We start from the raw sequence: 26,635 nt of genomic DNA on the forward strand, positions 1-26,635 counted from the left end.
ATTTCATCCCATTAATTATAGCCCAATGCTCCAATCTATCTAGATTCCTCTGCAAGGCCTCTTGTCCCTCAAGAGATTCAACAGCATCTCCCTGTTTGGCATCATCACCAAACTTGCTAATGGTGCCCTCAGCTCCTACATATTGGACGAGATAATGTCCTCTGCAAATAAAGGCATACTGATAATTGTTATATTATTCTCTTGTCGCTCTGGTTTTTTTAAGTTCTTCTAAGCCTTCTGATGTTTACATTCTTCTAATGAACTTTCTCATGCAATTTATGTAAATAACTTATTGGTTTGCAGTCTTTTATGGAGGAGGGGAAATTTGATGGACTGTTGGTTTGTCCAGTGTCATTGGAGAGGTGGCACTGTCATCCTCCAATCCACTGTCACTTTTGGAAATCTATAAATGTTGGAGTCAGAAATTAAACTTCGCTCTTTTTTACCATGTCCACGTAGTTTTATTTCTTGTCCTATAGCAACAATCTCTTTCTTTCTCTTTTTTTTCCAGTTATTTTTGGTGTGAATTTTATTTTTGATTACCATTTTAATTTTAGAAAACAATTCATTGCCACATGTCGCATCTCAGTCAAAACCATCTGAACTGCAACCTAGAAATCACATTCATGTGTCTGATTTTTTTTTTCTGGTAATGTCACCTTATTGTCAGCACTCAGGAAGGTTAACTAACTGACAGGGATGGAAAGTACAGCCCATCATTAGAAAGACATACTCTGTGTGGTGATGACCAGTAAGAAATCTTTCCTCCAGCTCTGTCTTTTCTTGCTTTCTGCAATAGTTACGCTGTTTGTCAGCTGTCTACTCTACTTTTCAGAGAGGCTTTGCTTTTTCAGCCAGTGGGAATAGACTTTGGAAACAGACTGGAGCTCTCAAAACGGACGGTCAAACCTCACCAACATTCTTAAGAGGAAACCCAGATATACCAAAGGAAGAGCTCATTCACAGAAGAACCAAGATGGGTTGGTGGAGAAGTATTTTAGTAAGATTAGCAACTAGTGATTGTTTCAAAAGTCTGTAGCAAGTGTATGGATAGATGGTAAATATTTATTTTAAATAATAATATTTTAAAAACAGAGCATGTCCTATCCAACGCATCCATGAGTCAGTGATTGATCTGAGAAGAGGATCCAGGTTTCCTACTGGCTCCTATCACCCTCTGTGCATGTCAGGCCATATACTTCCCCTCAGCAGGCTGCCATTCCTCTCCCAAGAAAGAGGTACCTGATATGTGCACTGTTTTATATAAACAAGTCACCTGATTTCACTGCTAAGGGGAGATCTGTAGGATCAAGACCATCAGTAGATCAAATCCACTCCATCTCCAAAGCTCTGATTGCCTGCATAGGTCATAGTGTGGCTCACACGTAGGCTGATCCCTCTGATCTGCAGGCTGGGGACACACAGGCACAAGGAGAGTGCTGACCAGCACTTGGCTCCTGCCCCTATTGGCAGTGTGGGTCCCAGCAGGCTGGGCCATGCCCTGCACTGAATCCTCTAGCCCAACAGTGGGTTCCAGTAGCCCTGTAGTAAGCCAAAGGCTGAGTTTCAACATGATTTTGAAGAACCTGGCTCACACAGTCATTTATGAGAGTTTGGTCATCTTCCACATGTCTCAGAGCATTTCTTCAGGAAATTTTATTTTTTCCTTATCTCATGATTTGGTGTTTGTTTGTTTAAAGTTCCTGAAACACAGTCCAAGCAGGCTGAACCTTGTGATTTGTGGTTGACTGAAAACTTCTTTGCAAACAAATGTGCCATGACCACAAACTAAAAACAGTGGGCTTCAGTCCCAGGGAGATCTCCTTTTGCTCTCCCTGCAAGCCTAGTAGCTTCCATAGTGGAGTCCATGTCTGCACATATCCAGAGGTCTCCCCTGGAGAGGCAAGCTGCTCTTTGATCTGTCACCCCAGCTAATCGCCAGTTTTCCACAGCTACATCATCAACCCTGCAGCTGAATAGTCCCATGCCCTATGCCTCAGTGAAAAGGTAAACATGAACCGTGGGCAAGAAATTACTTCTCTCTTTCAGTTGTCCTTTCTGGCAGCTGGTGGCATTCCCACCATCTCCCCTTGAAAGTCCTGATCATTCTTGTCAGGTTGCCTCGGTGCTGATAATTCAGTACACCAGCAGCACCTGTTACCTCAGCCTCCTCCTTCAGTGTTGGGCTTGTACAGCAGGAACTTCCTGCATCACATCCTGCCTCCCAGGAAAGGCATGGTTGGAGTCTCTGCTGGTCACTGATCACATTCAGCATATCAGCTCATGCTCCATTCCCTGCAACTTTTCCGTGGCTACATTTCAGCTGTTTGAGCTCTGTGTAGAGCCCATGGTGTGGCAAAGCCTGGAGTCTCCCTCTGCTGAAGGGCTGTCTCCAGCCATGGTAAGACAGGCAGATTGCCTAGGCCAGCTGGTGTCCTTCTGAGACCTTCTGTGCAGCGCTGCTCAGGGGCTCTCTGCCACCAGTGCACCTACTCAGAAAGGCCCACAGACCCTCCTGGCTGCACCACAGTGACACAAAGTCTTCCTTGGTATTGTCTTCAGTACTGCAGCCCGAAATTTTTAACTTCCTGGAGATATGAGAGAGGAAGAACATAAGACAGGAAGATAAGCAGACAGCAGTTTTAAACTGTCCCGTCCTGAATGTATATGTTTTTTCAGAGAAAATTTCTTTCTCAGAAGAAACATTTATCTTATTTTCCTCTCTTAAATAACTCACCAGCAATTCCCAGCCTCTCAACAAGTGATAGGGGTGAATGTCAATGTGTTTGTGTGCATGATCTCGATGCCCTCGATGTCCATGGGATCTCTGTGCACCCCAAACTTGCTGTTATCTTGAGGCAGACACAACTGTGGGTGACTGAGTTTGAGCCAATTACTTCAAAGGTACATTTTACCCCCAGAGGATTTTAACATCTTGGCAAATCAACAGTGGTGAAGGTGCTCCATGTGTGCTCTGGCTTTTCTGGCTTCCCAAGACTACAGTCATGTCACTGTTCTTGAAACAGCTGTCGAGAGACATATTTCATATATAAATTTATTTATTTATAATACATTATATAAACACATATATGCTCAATTTAAGTGAATTGTTACTATTATTCCTTTCCTAACACCTCAATAAGCCTATTTTTCAGAAGTCCTCTGACATTTGAAAAGTCGGCTTCTCAGCCCCATCTGCCCCACGTGTGTTCTCTAGAGTGGGAGAATGCAAAGCATCCATAGTCCTGTGAATGGGTTATGCAGAGTTCTCTTGCTCCCAGCTGATTCATTTTCTCCCCTGGAGAAGGGAGGTCTGGGAGCAAATATCTGGGGGTTTCTAGTTCCTGGGCTGAAAGGGAACTTGATGGTGTCTTGCATCCTCCAGTTTGTTTGTTTGGGAAGTTTGTCTTTGCACAGACTACAGACCCTGATTAATGTGATGTTGTTGCTATGGTCATTGCTCTATCCTGCAATGTTTTCTGTTTCTGTCTTTGCTGACAAGGCCTTTAGCACCAATCTAAGGGCAAGGAGTAATAACAGGGAGGAACAGAGTCATAATGACCGTCCTCTGAGCAAACAATTGATATGCTAATGACGTTGGTGGGAACGCAGCTCCTATCTACAAAGAGAGGGACTGGGGAATGAAAATAGGACGTGGCAAAGAACAGATGGGATTAAAAAAATGAAGAAGACTCTTGTGGGATTTTTCCAAGGACCTAGAATAATCTTTGTGGAAGAAAGGGAAGGATCAAGTGTAATTTCATACCAGGAGAAAATCTGGTTTATCAGCAGAGCTAGCAGAGGAACTGATTCAAATTTAATATTACCCCACTGGAGAGAGGATATTGAAGTACAGAAATCTGTGCAGAGCTTTTTATTTGAATTTTATCTTCTGTGCACTTCTGGTACTGAGTAAAGAGCTCAGTTGTTACTGAATCCCATCTCAACCTATGTTTTCAAAACATCTGTGACATGCTCTAAACACTTACAAAGGACCAGATTTCCCAGGTACCTGTGGTCCTGAAGAATGGAGTGCTTTGAAATTGGTGGCTGGAACACAAAACAGTTGTGTTTGAGGCTTCATCTCTACAGGACAGCAAGCAAAGTCAGTGGCCTAGATAGGTTTTGAGACAGGTAATGGGGAAAAGGGAGTTACCATCAACCTCAGTGTGTCAGGGCCCTGGGAACAGTTCTGTGAATGCCTAAAGAAAGGATCTGCCCTAGCCAAGTCATAGGCAGTTGCATTTCACATGATTATTCTTTGCTTCTTTGCCCCCACAAATGACTGAACACGACATCATTTTAGAAAAAAATCCACACTTGGCCAAAGACTTCAGACAATGAAAAATCTGGAAGTCTCATGAGAATCTACTGCAGTACTAACACCCTCGCTGTTAGAGGCTTATTTTTGTTCTCAGGTTTTTTTCCACTTCAGTTTCCATATTTCAGATTTAGGAACCTCTCTATCTAGATACTTCCTTGTGCAGACACTGTTTAACCCCAATCAAGTTGTCTCTTAGCTGTCTCTTTGATCAGCTAAATAGATACATTTTTGTAAATCTCTCTTTGTAGAGTGCAATTTTCTTACCATGAACCACTCTCATGCAGTCTAGCATCTGAGCAGAACAAAATGAAGAGAAAAACTTTGGCCAGACTGTGTTTTGAGAAAATACTTAGGAGATAGACTTTGTTATCTGATTACATTTGGTGTTAATAAAAACTTGATTATACAGCAATAAATTCTGCAGTTTGTATTGTTTTGAAATGACAAAAACCTTGAGTCATCCATTTCCCTTCTCTGTGAACTTCTTCCCTTTGAAACTATTAAAGCAAGTATGATTATATTCCTTCAATATAAATCAACAGTGATGCCCTGTCCTGGTTATAATATATTGAGCTTTATTCACAACATCATGAGTTTTCTTTTTAGGCATTTTCAAAAGTATAAATCTCCCTTTCAGGGTGCTCAGCAGCAAAATTAGCATTTGCTTTTTGTCCCTGTGCTCCTAATTTTTTCATGGTTGTCAGTCCAAGTATTTGGCCTTCAGAGCTGTCTGAGGGGAAGCATAAATCAGGCATATAAAAATCCAGTATATAAAAATGTAGTTTCTCCTACACGCAAGACAAAAGTTCCTTTTTGCAGGTGTAAAAGTGGAAGTGAATCTCTGTTTAAAAGTATGGTCACTACTTTTTCGCTGCAAAAAAACTTTGCAGCATTATGTTACTACAGTGAGAAAATTGTTATTGGTCAGCTAAAGGCCCGTAAATCATAACATGGAACCCTGTCTGCCATAGAAGAAATCGTGATCTCATGATCTCAAAATGTTCACTGGGCTATATTATTACTGCAACTTGTCCTCTAAGAACAAGGGCAGAAGCTCGTAATGGATATGGTGCCGGCACAGTAACACATGAGAGTACTCTGCTATCCACATGCCCTGCACCACTTCTCCTCCCACAGAAAGGTCAATGACAGAGAGGTGAGAGGATTTACGTACTTGTGCCCTAGTAAGAAATGCTTTTAGGTTGGGCCTGGCCTGTAAACAGCCCCACTTATTTCAGCTAAACATTATTAAGGTCATAAAATGTCTCAAGATTCATGCAGGCTTCATGTCAGCTTGGCTGTGGCCCAGATGCATCTGCTGTGAAAGTCCCCTGAGAATAGTTGGGGAGCTTGGGGCTATGCTAAGTCAGAGCCTGAAAGGGGTTGCTTTGGGAGGTTTTGTGTCTGGTTTTGGCAGTCAGCTTTCAATGGGATGAAAACACTGCACAAAGAAAATGCAACAGGGCAGTCTTATGGCCGCCTGAGGCCCTCCATGGCTGTGAGCGGCATCTCCAAGTCAATGGCTGGGGCATCCTGGTGTTTGGGTTGACCTGAAAGCGCAGGTGTATTGTTTTGGAAAACAAGGCAGACAGTGGCATTGCAAGGTGATGTGAGGTTTTGCAGTGCTGCTGGCTTCCATGCTGCAGTGCACAAGGTTTGACCAGTAATCTTCAGTAATTATTTATTGTGCAGGCTTTCTTTTGAAAGCAGTGGCCTTTCCTTCTCAGGAAGGTAACAGCTTCTTCCTCTCCTTTTGCAAAATCACTGTCTGCCCCATTTAGCTGGCAGTGGGGCTCAGTGCCTCCTTTTTCCTCATCCAGTGGCAGGGCCCAGGTGTGAAGGGAGGCTCAACAGTGCAGCCCAAAGTCTGCATTTGCAGCGTCCCATACTGGGATGTCAGCTGGGAGGAAGCTGGAGAAGTGAGGAATGCTGGAGGAGGGCCAGTGAGCTCCCACACAGCCATGGGGCTGTCAGCTCTGACATCCTGCAGCATCCCCAGGGCATCCTGCAGCACTGGGAGAGATGGGAGGCCTGCCCAGGCCCAGGGAAGGGCTGTGCTCCAGTGGCAGGAGAGTAATCCGGCTGTGGCAGCCTGGTGCTGCCTGATTGGTCTACAGTGACATGATGATATGCTCCCAGTTCCAGGGGACATCTTCCCAAAAGAGATTTTGTATGCTAATCCCTTCTGCCCTCATCAGCCAGGCCTCAGGCTGCCGGCTGCCGAGCTGCCAAGTTCCCAGCAGGAGTAACCTCTGCTGCACTGATAAGAGGGAATAAAAGCCACCCTCCCCAGGCTCCTCTGGCTGTGGTGGGCTCTCCAGAGCCCCCTGCAGCCAGCCCCTCACTGGAGGCTGCTCCCCTCTCCGGGAGGGCAGTGCAGTCACCCAGTGAGGAGGGTGTCTGGGTCTGGGTGAGCATGGACCACCAGCCCACAGATGGGGTCACCCCAGGTCCTGGGGAGCAGGGAATGGGTTCTCCGCCCACCACCCTGGTCTTGGTGAATCTGTCCCCTTTGCTGTGCAACTCAGCTTGTGAAGCAATACACCGGTGATGGACAAGGCTCTTATCCAAGGGATTATCACAGCCTGAATTCAGGTAGCTCTTTGCTCCAAAGCTCAGTTGCAGAAGAGGGTCTGCTCTCCCCCACGGAGATTTCTGAAGTTGCCTTTGCACTGCTCATGACCCCTGAAGCGGTCGCAAGTTCATCCCACTGCTCAGAGAACCTTCAGGGTTACTCATCATGTCAGCAAAAGCCTCCTTTTGGCAGCTGGGAATGGCTGAAGTAGACCACAGATTGTGTTCTGGACATTAGTCCAACCTCTCTGCAAAGAGGATTTTAACATCAAGTAATACACACCTTTCTTGTTGATGTTCCTGCACCATGGGGAATTCAACAGTGACAAAAGACTCAGGTGTATGAACTCCTCTGCTTTGCTACAAAAGTTCTGAAATGCAGTTAAAGTTTGGGCTCCTGGTATTTTGATTGGTTTTACTGTCATATCTTGAGAGATAATTCCTAAATTACACTACACCAACCAAGCAGCATCCCATTAAACAGAAAAAAAAAACCCTTGTTGCAGCAAAATGTTCTATGACTAACTGCATTAACAGGTTTGTCTCTCCTTCAGAAAGCTGTTTTAAGAAAATTGGGTTGCTTATGCAGACAAATCATGTCTCTTTAGTAAATCTATACTCTAATCAGATGAGGTAAATACCCAGAGACTAGCTATGGGGGCTGTATAAATGCCTCCATAGATTGAGGCATCAAGAGATGAAATGCAAAGATATTTATTATTTTATGAGGCTCATTCCTTTCTCTAGGATCTAAAGAGACATGCTTCATTGAATGTCAGTATATTGATGTAGAGGAAACTTTACTAGTTTTGATGGATTTTATCTTTTCAAAAATAACTGTATATTAAAGTATTTTCTGTGGTGCTGGTGACCTTTAATGTCACATTACTGAGTCTCAAGTGGCCATACATGGCTGTGATAGAGCAAGGGCTCTGTGTGACTCAGGGAGTCCCATAACACAGGAGCTCTCCAAAAGTATTAAGTGTTCGGCACAAAGTCAAGATGCTGTAGATTCTACACAGCGTGTTTTGTATCCAAATGCTTTTGCCATTTAGCTTTTTGGTGATTGATTGATACCATTGCATGTACCAGCAATATTTTCTGAGCCTACTGACTATGGAGGATGCCACTGCCTGTTTCAGTAGTTGCACATAAATTGGCATTCCAGCCCTTTGGGCTGCTGAGACAGACAATGCTAATATATGAAGCCAATGAGAATTGCATTTGCCAGGCCTGACCCTGGGAATGGGCAGCCAGCCAAGGTTTCATGGACTCAGTGATGTCCTCAGAGATGAAGGTGAGGGGGTAGCCCCAGCTGCTTATTTTAGGTAACGCATAGAGAATCACTTTCAGAGAAAGGCGGACAGACACAGCAGTTGATCAGAATTCTGTCCTGCTTGCATAGCGGTTTATGAAAGAGGATAAAAAAGGACCATGCTGAAATATACCTGTGAGAGGACCAGACTGGCCCAGGAGCTGGCTGCAGGAGAGCCGAAGTTCAGATGGGCAGAAAAGCTTCCTCTGACAGTCCTTCCTGCAAGAAGCGAGAAAGAGGTGGCAAAACATCAAAGCCCCTCAACACTGCTTGTTGGTGAAAACCTGCAGAGAGTGTTTTTTCCTTCTTCTGAGGCTTTTAATCCAGGTTTTATTATCAGAGGGAATAGCACATTTTTTTTCTGTGTGGGAGTGTTCTACTTCAATTCTAACATGTTGCTCTGGACCCTTTGGCCCGTTCAGGGTCATCAGATACTATTCAGTGCTAGGGATCTCTTTAGAAAGAGAAATAATTGAGGTATCTTGAGGTTCTTGCCTCTTAGCAGAGGATATGTCAGAAGGCCAGCAACTGGGAATGAGAGTGTGTTTGTTACAGGTTTATTTTAGTCATGATCTTCACCCTCCTTCCTATCTTCGGCTTAAAGAAATTACTGGGTTACGTTCATTGTATTTGTTTCAGCTGCTGATTGCTCTTAATGACTGCAAAGCCCCACCCTTTCTATTAACGGGTCAGTGCCCAAAACATGCCCACTGTTAGTCAGATCTGCCGAGTTTAAACAGGTGCTTTTTGTAACCCACAGTAAATATGAGCTGACTTTTTAAAGTCAAGTTGTCCTTCTCATAGCCTGGAAGCAGATCTCGCTTTCATGATTACTCTCAATGGCTGTGAATTTAAGTTACACCTATCCTGAGCAACTAGTATCTTGGGACATAGTCCCTGGCTAATGCTGATACTACTGCTTCTGATGAATGATCTAACAAACTCTCACATGACAAAGACACCTGAATCTAGAGCTGTTGGCAAGCAGAGAAATTACTGTCTGCCATTGCACAACACCATGTGAATGGGGATTTTTCCTTTTCAAACCCTTACCCTTAGGATGCATCTATAGCAGGGGAAGGCTTCCATGTATTCTGCCTGGTGTGGAATGTGCTTTCTGATACTGTGGCAGGTGAGTGACCCCCCCCCCGCCCACATCACTGCTGCGGAAGGCTGTGGGTGAAATGTGTTAAGCAAACTCCAGCAATATGATAAGCCATTGATCTTCATAGCTGCTCACCACCAAGAGGAGGAGGGAGGTGCAGCACTCAAGGAATTGGAAAAGGACTCAGAGAATTCACTTTCCCTGGAAGGAACCTTCTCCTTCTGCTTGGAAACAATCAAATCCCTTTTCCCCAAGGATGCTGCTTAGGAAAATGGGAAGAGGCCTGGGGGATGACTTCAGGAGATAAGGGCACAGAGCACGCGAATATGTGTCCTCAGGTGGCACACACTTCATGCTCAGTCAGAGCCAATATCCATCACAACTCTCCAAGATAAGACACATTTGCATTTGCTCTTTTTACTAATGCTGGTGGAGGAGAAGCCCCAGTCAGTGGTCCCAAAATATGACCTCCAGAACCTCTTTGTGATGGTATCGCTACCTGGAGTCTGCCAAGGTGGGGTTGGAGTCACTGTGTGTCCTGCTGTGACCAGAAGTCCTTTAGCTTACTTTTGCTTTCCTGCCAAAAGTAGCACGAAACTGCCCCAAAGAGAGAGGAGCAGCCCTCTGTCCCTTAACAGCTGCCCCCAAATGAAGAGGAAGACCTGTCTGTCCCCCAGCACTCAGGCAGCTCACTGAGAGGGATCAGTCATTTTGTGGGAGATCAGGTGTCAACCCATGCAGACCCAAGGTGAGTTACAGGATGTTTGACAGCCCAGGACACCACAAGCTACCCCCAGGACAAGGAGGGACCTGTGCTCCTTTGCATCACAGTTGCCCCTTCATAAGCAACAAGTACCAGGGTGTGGGGCTGTAGGCAAGGCAGGGTGAGGACAGGCTGGAGAAGACACCAGTGGATTGAGGGTGAGGACCAGCACGCATGGAAAACTGATGCCCCGTGTGTGCTCCCAGGCATGTCTGCTGAAACGTGGCATGGACAGACCAGTCCAACTGAGGAGCAAAATGGCACCGTAGGTGCACAGACGGGTAACACCCTTCAGTAATATTTGGCAGCTCACATCTTCCTGCAGGGCAGAGGAGCAGGGGAAGCCGGGGCACCTTCTGAGCAGGAGGTGGGCAGCAGCATGATAGAGTGTCATAGAGTAGCAGGCATGCAAGGGCTGTGCGTGGGGATTAGTGAGGGAGTGGGGCATTTCCCAGAATTCATATTCAGTGTGCTTAGCTTAATCCACTGTTTTGCTCCATTCCCTTTCGAGTACCATATCCCACCAGATATGATGATTTTTCAAAGCCTTTTTGGGGTGAGTTCTCTGGCTTTTTTGTGTTGTTTTTTTTTTTTTGTCCATAATACTGCAGAGGCAATGTAACACAGCCCAGCCCTGAGTACGTGCTGCACCATTCTGGAAGGTGGAAAACAAAAGCTAAAAGAGGATGGTTAACCTTTTCTAATTGTCACAGCACAGGACTAGTTGCCAGGAGGAACTTGAGTGCTAATCCTACTTTACTCACCATGTGACCTTTGGGTAAGTTACCTAATTAACTTGTCCTTCGGTCTGCCGAGCCTGCAAAGAGCAGGTGTTTTAGTGAAACACAGCCTTGCTGAGACAACATGTGGCCTTAGGAAATAACCAGGGAATAAAACCTGCTGCACTTTTTAAAAGGTGGTATTAATACAGAGAATTAAAATGTCCTGCAGTAAGTTTAAGCTTGCCCTTTAATCTTTTGGTGGGGTACAGGATCGAGCCCAGACTATTTGGTTGAACGGAAGGTCATTCTGGATGGCATTTGGTATTTTTGGAGGAGTGACATAGAGTGATCTGATTAAATTATAGCTGAGTCAGTTCTGTACTGCTGGAATTCATTTCCTTCCACTTGAGGTACATGGATCCTGATTTTCCCTGACCACCCTGTGCTGCTCTGCTGCTGTTAGGAGTGCTCTCCAAATATCACTCTGGCTGCCCTATAGGAGATTTGGGATTATCCCTCTTTTGCCTTGCATTCGAAAGGCGTTTTCAGGCTGAATTTAAAACGCTTGATGAAAAAAGGTATAGTTATCCCTTGATTCCAGGCTTTTTCCCATTCAGATTCTCCTCCTTCCTGCATATGTCTTTTTTACTGACTCACTTTAGCCATCGTTGATTCTCTTTTTTTTTTTTTTTCCTGAAAGTATTCAGTGTTAGGTACATAAACACAGTTGGATTCTTCATGCTAATGTGGAATGAAAAGATACTAACAACCATCCCCAGAGATCACCCTCTCTCTGGTGAAAGATCTTTCATCCTGCATTGGAGAAAGCACTTTACAGAACTATTCACTCCCTCTTTAGCATTTGATGTCAAAGAAAATGCCATTGCACCTCTGCTATGGATTACAGACACATCATTTATTATTATCTGGCGCTCAGGAGGCAAGCCTGCCTCCTGGGGTAGGTATGGCTTGTTTTCGAGGTTTGATCTCTCATTTAAAGAGGAAATTTTTTTTTTATGAGGGAAATTTTTTTTTGTAAAGAGCCAGCCCACACTCTTCTCTTTCAAGAAGTTTGGTCTTGACAGTCTTTTGCTTCAATGGTCCAATAGAGTGTTTATTTAAAACTTCCCTTTTTATAATATGCTGTGGACTGGACAATGAAATGCAACCTTGGTTTGGATGAATGGATTCTACAACCAGGTTTCCAGAATCAGGTTTTGATCCCTTCTTATTCAAAAGTGCCTGTAACCATGAATGGTCTAATTGAAACCGGAGGCGCTTGCTGCAGACTAAGGAACAATTCAAAGGGATTAAGGCAATGTCGCATCTGGGCTGTTGTGATTAAATTTTGCAAATATTAACTGAAAAAATCTTGGCTCAAATCCTAGCCAATATGTATTTGAGCAGTGCCCCAGAAAAGAGTGGAGCTGAGCCTTGCCTGAGGTGTAGCAGTGTTGCTGTTTTAACACGTCCTTCCATTGTCTTCACTTGACAGAATCTAAGGATTTTGGCTCAAAAAGGGCAAGCTCTTTGAGGGATGTTGGAGTTAGAGTTTGAAAAGAGCAATTTCCAGGGGAAAAGTTTGCAACATGACAATGAAACCAGGCAGAAACCCTGCTGCCTTGAAAAATAGCTCTGGGAGTGAGAATCTTTCCCACAAATCCAACAAGCTCCTTGGGGCACGTCCACAGCATGCAATGAAACATGCTGCAAGGATCCCAAGGCTGGCCACTGAGCTAATGGCAGGACCAGGAGCAGAACAACTGTGTCAGTGTCTTGTCTGCTCAGAGGGCAACATGCCATGATTTCAGGGCAGAGCTGACCTTCCTTCAGGTGTTGTACTGTACTCAGTTCACAGGTGAGTCTGGGGTTTGCTCTGGAATTTTGGCAAAGGCAGTATAGGCACACTAGTATATTCCCTCACCCAGAGAGTAAGCTTTGCAACACAAAAAGGAACAATTTCCTTTCCTGGGACAACACAGGACAATATCCCTTGTCCTGAATACATTGCTAACAGACTGTCTTGTTCTTTGCATGCTCTTCAGAGGAACTCATTGTAAATCTATCCAGTAACTGAAGCAAAACAAATTTACCTGTGTATTTATCACAAAGAGTATCAGGCAGTAAGTCCATTATGGCATTTCTAATAGTGGGTTTTTTTCCTGTTGGGGTTTTTTTCCTTTCCTTTCTACAGCTGGCCATTAGGTTCCAGTATGAATCTGAGATGCTGATATCCATCTTTGAATCTGCTGCTTCTCTGTGAGCCTGCCAGTCTGACTCAGGGCCAAGTTTTGCATAGCTGCCACAACTAGAATGACTAGGTCATTCACAGTCAGGATCTCCCAACTTTGAAACTACTCCCTTCTGTTCTTTGGCCTGAAGTAACCTGTTGAATCAATCCACATCCACTTGTGAGCACCAAGCTTCATGAATAATGTTGACCGACTGGAGAGAGTCCAGCAGGCAGGAATAAGAGTGATCAGAGGGCTAGAAAACGTGAGCTATGAGGAAAGACTGAGAGTTGGGTTTGTTTAGTCTGGGGAAATGAAGACGGGTAGATGTGCTAACACCCTTCAAGTATGTGAAAAACTACTGCAAGGAGGAAGGATAAGCTGTTCTTCGTGTCTGCTGGGGACAGGCAAGGAAATAACAGGCTTAAAGTGAAACAAAGGGAAATAAGGTGAGATGTTAAAAGTAATTTTCCAGTTGTGAGACTTGTGCATCACTGGGGTGGTTTGCTATCTGCAAGTGCTCTTTTGGGAAGGCTTTAGCAGCAGCTGAGATAACTATCTCATCACCTTCAGCACAGGTGATCCTATCTGGAGGCTGGTGAAAGGGCACGATAACCTCTAAAAGTTTCTTCCAGCTTGGTTTTGTGTGATTTCTGCTGTGGATGCAAAAAGTCACGAGGATGATTCTTAGTTCTCTGATAGAGGTTTTGTGATCAGGCCATCTGGTTTTACAGACTGTTGTCTGATGGGAGAAAAGATTAGTTGTCCATCCTAAAATTGTCCAGAAGAAAATCCCCAAAACACCACAAGGGCTCCTCTTCAAGGGAGTTACAGATGCAAACAACCATGAAGGCCAGTTCTCAGCTGATGTAAAAATAAGTCTCCCTGATGGACCAGCTGCCCTTGACATTGTCCTAAACCATTTCTCCAGTGGTGACTGGCATGGTGGCCTTGCAGTGAGGTACACCCTGGTGCCCAAGCAAACTGAATCAGACAGATACCCAAGCAGCCAAGAGTTGCTGAGTTTCTTTATGTGACTCAATAAAAGGAATAAAAACAAAAGCAAAACCTGACACATACAACAAGCAGAACGCAACAATCCCTCCTTCTCTGGTTTCGCAGGGAAGCAAGTTCTAACACTGTAAAGTCAAAAATTAAATAAAAAGAAAAGCCAAGGACACCCTGCTGTGCATATATGAGACCTGGGTAAAACAGCATTGAGCACACCCTCACAGATTTAAACACCATGAGGTGCACAGGGGCTTAGGACCTGACAAAGAAGCTGCCTTTTCAGCAGATTCATTGGACCTGCATTTTTAGCCCTTCCTTTTCTGTAATTCTGTCTGTTTTTAATGAGGGAACATTATGCAACCAGCGTTTGTGCAGAGGAGTGCTCAGTCATGGGACAGCACAGGAGGAGGGGAGGCTTGAATGGCAGTGGTGGCTTAGGGCTCCCCAGGCTGGGGCCGCCCATGATGCTACTCCTGAAGAGGTTGGAGCTCATCTTTACTGCTTTGAGCCAGGGACTGCTGGGCAGAATTCTTCCATGCAGCTAAGCCAGCTCTATTATCATTGGCTAGTTTAGAAGTAAAAGGCATCACAGACATACTCATGGAGAGCAACTCTCCCCTGTTTTTGAGTTCAGTTCCTTTCTGTTGCACTTCTGTGTCCTTTTGTCCTCTTCTGTGACTCTTCTGGAATTTAGATTTGAGACACACACACCAGCCAAGGGCCAGCAAGCTCCTTCGACCTTCCACTTCATCTGCAACAGACCCATTTCTAAGTTGGAATAATGATAGATGCTGATGAGGTGCAATATTTGACATTCATCTGAGAGTGCAAATGCATGCTATTTCTAATTTCATCAAAAAACTAGAAATGGGTGGGTATTTTTCTCTTTCAACTGTGCAGTTTTGAAGGTCAGCAATTCAGTTGAATTTCCATAGATTTCAGAAGTGTTTATTCTTCCGTGAATTTGCTGGTTGCTCAGATTTTTTAATTCATCTTTGTCTTCTTGAAAAAAATAGGAATATTAAATTCTTAACTTCAATTTAAAAATTTTCTTTCAAGAAAAAAAGTCTTTTTTATTGTTGCCTTTGAAAAACTGATCATGCTGATCAAGGGAAATGGCAATTGAAAAATCTAGAATAAATGCTGGAGATGAAAACTATGGGAAAAAATGGAAATGCTTTCAAAAATACTTGCAAAGGAATATTCCTGTGTTTCTCTAACTCTTTTCCAGTGCTTTTTAAATGGTTAGCAAGCCTAATGTAAATTATGCACAACCTTGGTTTTATCATTGGACGTAAAAGGTAACTTTTCTCCAAGGATGAAGTTTCCATTGCAGATGGAGGGGGTTTTGGTTTATATAGGGAACTTCTTGAAAATTAGGAAATAATTTTCAAATTATGTGCATCAGTTCTTTTATCCCCCACCTTTGCACAGCTGAAAACATACAAGTCTGGCAGAATAACACTCCGAAGGTGGCAACTCTTGGAGAATTTTTTCTATTTCTAACCCTCTCCTCAGGCACCTGGAAGGCTTTCTGTGCTTGGAGGACCTGTGCCCAGGGCTTTCAGTAGCTCAGTACTTGGGATGTGCTTGTGGCTTCTGAACATATTGGCTGGCATGCACTGAGGGAGGAGGAAGTTGCCCTTCTGACTAGTCTAGTGCTGGTACCAAGTCAGGGCTGGGATAACAATGCCATCAGATGCTTTAGAAATACTTAGCAGGAAAGAGAGGTCTGTGTCCTGGACAGTGGGATTGCGACCTTCATGTGCTGTCCAATGAAATAAGTATAATAATTTTGCTGTTCACATTCAGTATTTAGGATTTTTTGCTATTTTGTATCTGGAGGGGTCTTTGACAGGGTGCCAAAGCATTCAGTTATTTTTTATATTTGGGAGCATATTTCTTCCCGTGAGACCCAGACACCTCCTTCCCGTACGTTCGCTCAGAAACACAACAGATGTGACCACGAGTCACTCTGTGTGTGCCCAAGTTGTCTCTGGGAGCATGGATCACCTGGATCCCAGATGGCCAGGAGCCATGCACACGGGGCAGGGCCAGGGCTGGAGCAGGGTACATCTGGTGCAGCTGGATGCAGGCTCTGTTTGAACGCCTGGTTGTTCTTCCCATTGTTGCTTAGGGCAAAGGTTACTGAGTTCAGCTTCACCCCCTGCTCCATGTACGCAGGATGTACTAATGCTTTAAAATGCTGCTGAATGAAAGGTGTTTTATGTATAGAGAATATTAATCTTTTGTACAGCACTGTGGCTTGTGTATTTACTTTGGGTCCTGAACACCCAGCCTGAGTTACTGGAGCAAGTAATCTCCCAGTGCATGTTGTCACACGCACCACAAACTGCTGCGACCCAGGCAGCTGCCTCGTGAATCCGGCTCAGGGTTTTAGCCTCATGGCACTGCTTCAGATGCCAGTCAGAGGGACCTCCTCTTCTCTTATGCAATGGTGTTTGGGTAAGGTTCTTTGTCTGGAAAAATCCTGCAGGGGAATCCCAAGCCAGATCTTTCCTCGACTGCCACTCATGCCAGTTGCACACCTAGCACTGCAGATCTTGCTGAGACTAAACAATTTTAGGGTTGTTGAGGAATTCTGCCTGAATGGATGTAGCTAAATCTGCACACCTCAGCAGGAAGAACTCTTCACCCAATACAGTTGTGGTGGATTGTAGCACTTAATGCACTATGGAGTAAGCTGTGGGCCTGGTACAAGAACAAAGCATTCTGGCTGCTCTCATATCTCACTGAGATCAGTCAAAGTGGAATACCGCTCTATGAAGCCCTTGACTTCAGGTAAATGGCAGGGCTGCAGTCCTCCAGGACACCAAATTTTCTTGTGCCTCTTTCAGAGGTCAAGAGAAAATGAGGCCAGCCCAGGCAGTAATATCTAAGGCACCCAAAATGGAAGGAAACATGATTAAACTGATTAAATGAGTCACGCCTACATAATCCTGTGCTGCAGAGGTAGGCAGAAAATCCCACCCCTACCACTCTGAGTTGCAGATAGCAGTGTCTGTTAAAAGGCTTCTTATTGTAGCTACCAAGATGCTGGTATCGGTCTTATTTCCTGGAGAAAGGGTGTCATTTTTGCTTCAATGAAGCATGACAAAGCAAGAACGGTCAGTGTTTGGCCTGCTCTCAAGTGTCAGGGTGTCATATAAATGTGATACACAGTGTCTGTATTTTTGTTAAACTCCTGAAGTGAATGAAGTATGAGGAAACCAGGAGGATTAGGCCAGTAGGCAGACCCTTTATTTGTGAGTATTTCCACATGTAAGACTTAAGTCATTAAAGTAGCTGCAGGTCCTCTTGGAGCAGCCACGGAAGGACAGGATAAGTGCACTTTTAAAAAATGTAAACTGCCTTAAAGTGGGTTTGACAGTGCTGCTGTAGGATCTGTGGACAAATTTATGAGGCTGCAAGAACTTGGTGTGTCATGACATCCTCAGTCTATTCAGGTAGAAGTGGAGACTAACCTCATCTAAAATCAAGTATTTCAAGGGCCACCAAAGTAGATTCGGTGGTTTTGCAAACAGGACACCAACTGGGATTGTTTGGTCTCTGGTTTTGAGGTCTGAGTGTGTGACATGGGACAAGCCCCATTACTCTCATGCGCTCTCTTCCCTATTTATCTTTTCTCTTCCTTGCTTACACTCACCAAATATTCAGGCCATGCACAGGACAGTACTAAATGCTGTTACAAGGGTTCACGTGCCCTCTGATGCCTCTAAGTATGAAGTTACCAGTTTAGTTTCCAAATATTGTTAAATCTTTATAATACACAGAGCTGTTTCTTTCCACTGTCTCTTATTAAGCAGTAAAAGTAATGGAAAACCTTTGTGTTCTCCTCCTGTGAAGACAAATGGGCAACCACTTCCCACACACTCACCTTTTCATCTGACAGAGGGACAGGCACATCTCCCCAGGGCTGGTCCAGGGATTTCATTTCCCTAAAGCTGTGATGATAAACATGAAGGCTGTGTTCATCATCAGCTTTTATGTCACTTTTCCAAATGTGACATAATCAGAGAACACCGCCTTTTTGGGAGAAAGAAGGGTTTAAAGAGGAGGCCACGAGCTCAGATAACAGATCATTTACTAATATTTGCTGGCTATTTCAAGGAAGATGGGCAAGGAAATCTGGGCTGACACCTTGAATGGATTCTCTCAGGCCAGGCCTTGGCTTCAGAGAGGAAACTGGAGCCCTGGGAGATCCATGTCTCTCTGCCTATGTGTGCCATGAGCAAAGCAAGCCTAGATGAGGTCCCTCAAGTATAAAAAGCCATCCCAGAACACCTCTGAGGATTCCAACCAGCTACCTCAGGTATGCCTACCCATGCTGCGCTTGCTTTTCCCAGCTGCAGCCTGCATAGCTGGAGAGTTAACACAGATGGAGAATCCAGCTCCCTTGCTCCCAAGTGTCCAAGGAATGACCCAGCCATCTGCAGGAATCATTACCATCCTCCATGAGAGGGGACAAGGTCAAACCAATTGAATGTTGTCTAAAGAGGATCTTGGGGAGGGAATGTTTTCATTACAACAGTTCATCTTTCTTTTCACAGTTCATCAAAAGCAGGCCTTCTGCATACACACGCAAGACAAATAGGACCGAGGGGTGATGACGGATACTGTAGGCCCGCGGTGATTGGGATGACCCTCCACTCACACAGTTGATCAAAGGCAAGTAAAACAATCAGCCAGCCATCAGCAAAAATGTAATATTAGACTCCCCAAACACCTCATTTAATTAAGTCTTCATGCTCAAAATCTCCATACCAGATCTTTTAAGTCAAACACTCTTAGACCTTACCCTAAGACAGCACAAAAGGACTTCCGGAGGGAAAACGTCTGTAAAAAAATTATTCCTAAAATAGTGTCTCTTCCCTCTAGCCTCCCAAATAATTTGCTCTCTGGGAGGATACACTTTTGTCTCATTTGCCCTGGCAGCACTCAGAAAGGTGGGATACCTCATGCCCAGCACTTGTCCCTGATGATTCTGCTACAGACAAAAAGCAGAAAACAACAAAGCTGCCTTTTATGATGTCGTATTTTAGTTTTGGTGATGACCAGGGTGTGATAAACCCTATGTCTGTGAACCTGCTGCAGGCCTTACTCATCTGAGCCAAAGCTAACTGAAAAGTATCAGGCCTGGGCAGGTGCAGGAGGGGAGGAGAGATGGAAGGGTACAGACATACACCAGGAATACATCAATGGGGAGGATGCCTGCACTGTTCAGCCTAGTACCCAGAAAGTAAATATTTCTGAGCCAATCTCTCTCTAGTCAAAAACAAGATGGGATGTGAAAGGCAGTCCTGGAGGTGGAGCTGGAATTTATAGTAAGGAGTACCTAAACTGTAAGAGCAGATTCAAGGAAGGAGCACAAAACTGCTCAAGGTGTTCAAGCAACTGTCCTAGAAAGCTGAGATAGTTGGCATTATTCAGCCTGCAGAAGAGAAGGCTCCCAGAAGACCTTAATGTTGCCTCTCACTATTTAGAGGAAGCTTGTAAGACTTTTTACCAGGACCTGTAGCAAGAGCAAAAAGGGTGACAGTTTTAAAATGAAAGATGGTAAATTCACAGAATCACAAAATCATCAAGGTTCCAAGAGACCTTTGAGATCATGTAGTCCAACCATCAATCCAGCACCACCATTGTCACCTCTAAACCACATCCCTGAGTGCCAGATCCAGACACCTCTTGAACACTTCCTCTACACCAGCTCCCTGAGTAACTTATTCCAATGCCTAACTGCTCTTTCAGTGAAAAAAAATGTTTTCTAATATCTAATCTGAACCACCCCAGCACAACTTAAAGCCATTTCTTCTTGTCCTTCCACCTGAGACATGGCAGAAGAGACCAACCCCCACCTCACTGCAACCTCTCAGGTAATTGTAGAGAGTGAAAAAGTCCACCCAAGACTCCTCTTTTCTTTATGATGAGGATGGTGAGACACTGAAACTGATTTCCCAGAGAAGCTGTGGATGCCACATCACTGGAAGTGTTCATGGTCAAGCTGAACAGGGCTTTGAGCAACCTGATGTAGTAAAAAGTGTTTTTCTCAAAGGTAAAGGGGTTGGATTAGTTGATCTTTAAGATCCTTTCCAACCCAAACTATTCTATGATTCTTTGATCTCCAGATATCTCAGATCCCTCAAACACCCATCTTTGTATGAAATACACCCTGCTTTGGAAGCTTCTTTCTTCACTGATCAGAGGAATCTGCAAAACTAGCTCAAACTAACTAGATAAACGAGCAGAGATGAGCCCCATCCTTTAACTTTGCAGTAATTATTGTAAAGACATCCAACACTGTAATGATGACAAATGGGTATTATTTTAATTCCTACATGAAAAAGGTGTTTTTTAAAATTTTCTTTGTTTTCATCATTGGCTTAAGCAATTGTACCACACCTGAAAGGAATGACTCAGCCCTGCATCATTGTGTTCCCACCTCATCACCTGTGCTCCTTGGTTATCAAGTCATTTAGCAGTCAGACCAGGGATTTGGATGAAGAAATTCTTCGCTTTTTTTGCTATTTTCTGCTGGGTGGAGCATTTATCTGGCTCAGCCTGATGTGCTCCATTTCCCAGATGCATGAGCCCTACAGTGGGCACAAAGGAAGGGATGGGAAATTACGGACAGGGCAAAACAATTCTACACATTTTGGCAGAATCCAGACTTGGTTGGGCTCAGGGTGGTCATGAAACCACACCTAACTCACACATGGTCTTGTAATCCAGTGGTGAGAGATTCTCCATCTTGTCACTGGTTTCCAGAGCCATCTGAGCACTGCTATTCTTTCCCACTTCTTTATAGCATGACAAGACAATTATGCACAGTAAAGCGTGCCATACATGAGTTCATCAAGCACCTGAAATGAAACTTGTCAAGGTGCTGTGTGGCATAAGGCAGCCAACTTCTGCACTTGTAGTAAGGCCAGTACTAAACAGGGAAGAAGGCTGCATGGGAAGCAGCAAGTGTTACCTTGGAAGTTGTGAGACAAAGGAGAACCAGGATTCCTGGAGCAGCAGGTCGTGTGAAGAAGACTTTTTGGACAGGCTAAGGATGCTGTGCCTTCTGACTGGGAGAAGAGAAAAGAAGAGAAGAGAAGAGAAGAGAAGAGAAGAGAAGAGAAGAGAAGAGAAGAGAAGAGAAGAGAAGAGAAGAGAAGAGAAGAGAAGAGAAGAGAAGAGAAGAGAAGAGAGAAGAGACGTATTAGCTATTCAGGAGGCCTCAATAACTTGTGGTAATGTTTTATTTTGTTAAAACACATGAATTAGTTAAATTTTCCAGGGTTGAGTTCCAAATACCTCACAGTATGTTTGGTAAAGGTAATAGTAGTCTAAAGGCCTGAGTCACTAAAATTAAACCACCTTTATCTGCTCTACACTTCTTCTCCATTTATTTACACCTCTATCCACTTCAATAAACCACCAAGTGACTTAACTGCTTTGACAAGTTTATACAGTTAGCTTATTCCCAGAACTGGTTCCTTTAGACACTGTGAAGCCCTATTTCTGTCTGTTTGTTTGTTTTCCACCTTCCCCTAATTGCTATACTACACAGAGATGTGTTTCCTTGGGCAGTACACACGGCGACACAGACCCTTGCTACCAGATCAGCTGTACCTGGAGGTTCTGTCATGTGTGTATTACCATGGCACAGCCACGAAAGGCAAAATTGTTTGTAGCTGGAATGGGATTCATGGGGCAGAGCAAAACTTGAGGTTGCAATACATCTGTTGATCCATGAACTAAACTCTTGGTGGTGTCAGTGGAAGGGCTTTCTTCATGACAATTTGGTGAGGAGCCATTGCCATGTAGTTGAAGCTGGATTTAGTGACTACTCTAGCTGTGTTTCCTGCCTTCACACTGACCAACCTAATGCCAGCCCAGAGCAAAGGGATGTGGGGAGGAGGAACTGAAATGAAAAGAGTCCTCTCAACCTTATCATTAACTCTTCTTCTGGGGCTTGCGTTTCAAGAAGACTCTCTGAGAGTTGCTTAAGTAAGATCAGAGAAATTCTGGACTGTGCATGCAAAAGTAATATAATGAAAGCCTAGAGGCAGACAACAGCATGTAGGACACAAATTACCCTTCAGCAGCCTCTGTAGTGGTGAAACCTTTCCAGTGAACAACTCACTGCTAAGGAAATGGGATGTTCTATAATTCTGGAGGACCAGGTAACAGTGAACTGGGGTCTCTGCCTTGTCAAGCAGCCACAGAACTAAAGGGTATCGAAGTTGGCTTTTCTGTTTTACCTCTTGTTAGAGCTGTTCAAGTTTTGCTAATATAGCAAGGGGCTACTTTTCTGGCTCAGTGGTTAGAACATGCTGGGATGGGAAGGGGAGTCACCTGGCATATAAGCTCTGATCCAGGGAGGAGCTCATTAACTATGCAAAACTGAGGCCCATCAGCAGAAGTCCTAGAGAGCCACTCCACTCACCACTGGAGTGTTTGGGGGTGTGAGCCCAGATCTGGGAGGTGGCCAAGATGTCAGCTTAAAATGTCACTCACTCATCACCATACTGTACTTCCAGTTGACTTAAAAGATTTCCAGTGACCGCACTAAATTTTAGAAGTCTTTCAGCAACAAAACAAAGAGGCAAAAGAAGAGATTTGTTTCTATCCGAACCAAAACATTTGGAGATGGTTTTTTTTTTTTCTTTTCATTTGGCTGATGAACAAGTAATTTCTGCATTATTAAAGGAAATGAACCAAGTCTTCTGTGGTAATAAGTCATTCCCCTCTCCCCTTTGGTTTCAGGGATTCAGGAAGGTCAGCAAAGACTCTGACCTCGTAGTTCACAGAAACCAAAAGGTCGTGTTCTCCAGGACAACTGCTGAGTACTCTGCCTAAGGACTGACTTTGTTTTATCCAAGGAGTTTCTTTGGGCTGTCTCCCACTTTCTGAAAAGTCCCACTCATAGATGCTAGGTATCTGCAACCACTTTTTGGCACAAAAAGAATGATGGATGGGTCACGATTCTGGTAAAGGGAGTGATGTCTCCTCTCCATGGACAGGGATAAATGAGGACACTGGCAACAAGGAGTTTGTCCAGCTACTTGCCTTCTCCTGAATGCTAAGGCACAGCCTCCAACCAGTTCATATATTTCTATTTGTTCACTGTTCTGTCATCCATCTTGTCTCATGACAGATGAGCTTGAAAAGACCTAAACTCTGCCAAGTCCTCAACAAAAACATTAATATAATTCACCTTCCAGAGCTCTGCTCCAGCTGCTCCACACTGTATCTTTTGTTAGATACTTGCATGAATAATAATATCTGCAGTTTGTCTAGCTAAGATTGCAACAGAAAAAGAAGTTAACCCTCCTGCCTCAGGGCACAAACCAATTCAAATTCTGGCAGGTTTGCCAGGCCTGAGGGTAGGAGTTCATACAACCTTCTCCACAGAAGCCAGCACCACCTGCATCCTTTCCCTCCCCTCCTCCTTCCCAGCCTGTTTTCCTGACCTCTTGCACTACCTTTCAGGATTTTTACTTGCTGCCAGCTTTTGCCCCTGCCTGGAGAGGCAGACTGTTCACCCTGTTGCATGCACTTTCTCCACATGCAGCTGGTTCCAGCTCTCCCCTGCTCATCCTGGGCTTTTTGTCAGTCATCTCTTGCTACAACTTGAAGTGAAAATTTCTGGTTTTCTTTCTCCTCAGCCTTATCCATCCTCACTTTCCTCGATGCTTTTTCCTACTCCCTTTCTCCCTCTCTCCAAGCACAGTGTTTAGAGACCAGGCAAGGCATAATCATGGGGCTGGACCTGATGGAGCTGAGTCCCCTCACACCTGCAGAGGCATTTCCACCTGGATGCATATGCTGCCTGCAGGAAGGAGGTGGGGGTCTCCTTACCCACCTTGGATTTCTCTTCCTGCATCCTGAGAGGGACAAGAATGGCACTGGGGAATCTCCCCAGCTCCCTGCTCCCACCAATAATAGCCCATCGGCCGCTTGTGCCTGCCTGCAGTTCCATGCTGGGGTGTGGCCCATGGCACTGATACCCATTTCCTCATTATCAGCTGCCTCCTTCCTGCCTACTGAGGCTGGATTATGAAAGGTGTCCCCGTTTGCTTCAAAACACTGAGTTACAGAGGGATGAGGATCTTTGCAGCATGTTCATTTCTGTTTTTCATTGATGCATGGCAAGATGAGCAGGGAAAATATTCCTTAATCCCTCCTTCGTATCAATCATACAAACACCCCCTTTGCCTACAGGGTGCTGGAGAAAGATGAGAGCTACTGTCTAGTGTGCTGGCCAGAAAAGTCTCATATTTTACATATTCTCCCTGAACTACTGCCTTTTATTTGGACTGCAATTTTCCTGGAGCTAGGACCATCCTTTCACTCTTTTTCTATAGCATCAAACACAAGCATCTTACTGGGTTAGTAGAGTCCATAGTCGCTGCTCAAGTGCTGGTTAAATTAGATTATATGAGTAAGGTAGGGCTGGAAGAGGAGTGACAGAACTGCTCACCACCCAGTCCTCCAAGCTGGGACACTTTTCCTTTCCCTTCTCTCTGTTGCTGTAGAAAACATAATGTTACCTGCTGTGAGAGTTTTGCCAGGGGAAGTTCACACAGCCGGATTCTGCTGGTACACGTGCTGTGCAGAAGGACTAAGGGCAGACACCCTCTTATGACTTGCTGTTGCCATTTTGAGGTAGGAGACACAATGACAAATAGTAAGCAAAGGAAATAGACTTACCCAATGCATCTCAATGCAGACAACAGACTTCAAGCCACAAGAGTTTGGTGCTTCCCACCACATATTCTCCTAACCTGCTCTCACCTTGCCCTCTCCCATTTTTCCTTCCCTCAAATCTTTCCCTTATCACAAGTGGGAAAACGTATCAAAGCAGAAGATGGACTCCTTCCAAATCTTGTCCCTGTTTGCTTACATTCTGTGTTTTTATTTCTCCTCTCTCCCATGGGGATAATTTACCCAGAAAATAGCTAGGAAAATGTAGTAGGTCCTAATGGACTAACCGTGGTTCACCATGCACATAGTTGCAGGCCTAGGAGAGTGTGATCACATACTCTAGAAGTGAGGAGTTTATAATGGTCTGATCCAAACTCCTGTAATGTAAATGGCATCCTTTTCATTGGCTTCAAGGGGCTTTGGGTAGTGCTGTAAATAGGCCAGCAAGATACTGTACATGGGTATGACAACTATTTATAGGCGTTATGATAGATAAGACGTGTACTCACCATCTAAATCTAGCCACTGTGTCATCTGAGGAGAGACTAATCAGAACTGATGCTTAGCAGAATGAGAGATATCAGTGACAATGAGGGATCATTGACTGATGTGTCACCTGCTTCCCCAAAACAGAAACACCTGAGATCCTTCACTGTCTACTAAAAGTGCCCTTTGTGACTGATAGTTTTTTCTAAAGGAGAGTTTTTTCAAATATAGCTAGATAACAGCCTTCAGATTCATGACATTTTTCTGCAGGAAATGCTCCTAGAGCATCTCGTGGTGATCCAAGCCCTCGGAGAGATTTGTAGTCTTGTATCTTCCTTTGACTGGATCTCTCTGTGGCCAATGACCCCACAATCATTGAAAACTCATGTTTGGTGTTGGTGCGAGTTAATATGGATGACCTTGGTACCCAGGATTACGCGTGCAATACAGACTTGATTGCTATCATCAGTACCCAAGGTTACCAGCCCTGACAACATCAGAGTTGAGTTACCTGTGTGGAACAACCTATTCATATTCATACCTGTGAGCAAGCTCCTCACTGGCATTCATAAACACACTTCTCCCTCTGCACAGAACACAATGTGCTGATGTTATCACGCAAATCGGATATCTTTGGCTTCAGATAAAGATGTCCTAGCTTCTGATGTTGGAGGAGTGAGTCATTTCTCACTATAGAGGGATCACAAGCAGATATTTTACAAATCTTCACGTCAAAGTGCAGGTGAGAGCAGGTCGTCCATACTCTTGTAGTTATGGTGGTGCCTAATCAATAACAGCCCTATTATTTTTGGCACTGCATAAGCACACAGAGAGAAATAGACAATTGCCAATAGCAAGAGTTTACAGCTTAAAAAAATTTTAAAAATTTAAAAAAATTTTAAAAAGCTTGGATTGGTTGAAATGCTATGGGTTTTAGCACAAAAACCTCAGAATTGATACAGACAGTGCTTATGAATGGGTGGAGAGAGTTTCAGTAAAATCACCAATGGATCATTAATCTACAGTCATGTTTCTCTGTCATGAGGAAGGAAAGAACAGGGGGATAGGAGCAAAAAAGAGGAGAGGTTCTACAACTCTTAATAGCTGATGTTGGTTTTACTTCCTCAAAAATGCCACTGGCAGACATTCACTTTGGATACGATCAGAACATATTTTAAAGGCCTCTTCCCACACACAAAAAATTCTAGAGCCTTATTTAGCAAGACCCCATGCAGTAGCAAGAAGAAAAGTCAATCTGGCTTGTTTGAGGCTTAGCACTGATGCCAAGACATAGGAATGACATGGACATTATGCTAGGCTTTGAGGAAACGCGCATGCAATTCCTCAGCCTCCGGCACAAAAACAAGAAATATTCGTGGAGCGTAGAA

At 44.3% G+C, this 26,635-nt stretch overlaps 1 long non-coding RNA gene across 1 annotated transcript; it reads right to left on the reverse strand.

Moving 5' to 3' along the window:
- Nucleotides 1-975: 975 nt before the first annotated feature.
- On the reverse strand, nucleotides 976-25,020 carry LOC119699383. The gene is made up of 4 exons (XR_005256400.1): nucleotides 24,768-25,020; nucleotides 21,040-21,136; nucleotides 8,347-8,432; nucleotides 976-2,588 (listed from the first exon to the last, which is right to left on the reverse strand). It is a non-coding gene; the product is annotated as an uncharacterized LOC119699383 (long non-coding RNA).
- Between the last annotated feature and the right edge of the window lie 1,615 nt (nucleotides 25,021-26,635).

Source organism: Motacilla alba, chromosome 3 (genome assembly GCF_015832195.1).
Source record: "Motacilla alba alba isolate MOTALB_02 chromosome 3, Motacilla_alba_V1.0_pri, whole genome shotgun sequence".
In the NCBI taxonomy this organism is placed as follows: domain Eukaryota; kingdom Metazoa; phylum Chordata; class Aves; order Passeriformes; family Motacillidae; genus Motacilla; species Motacilla alba.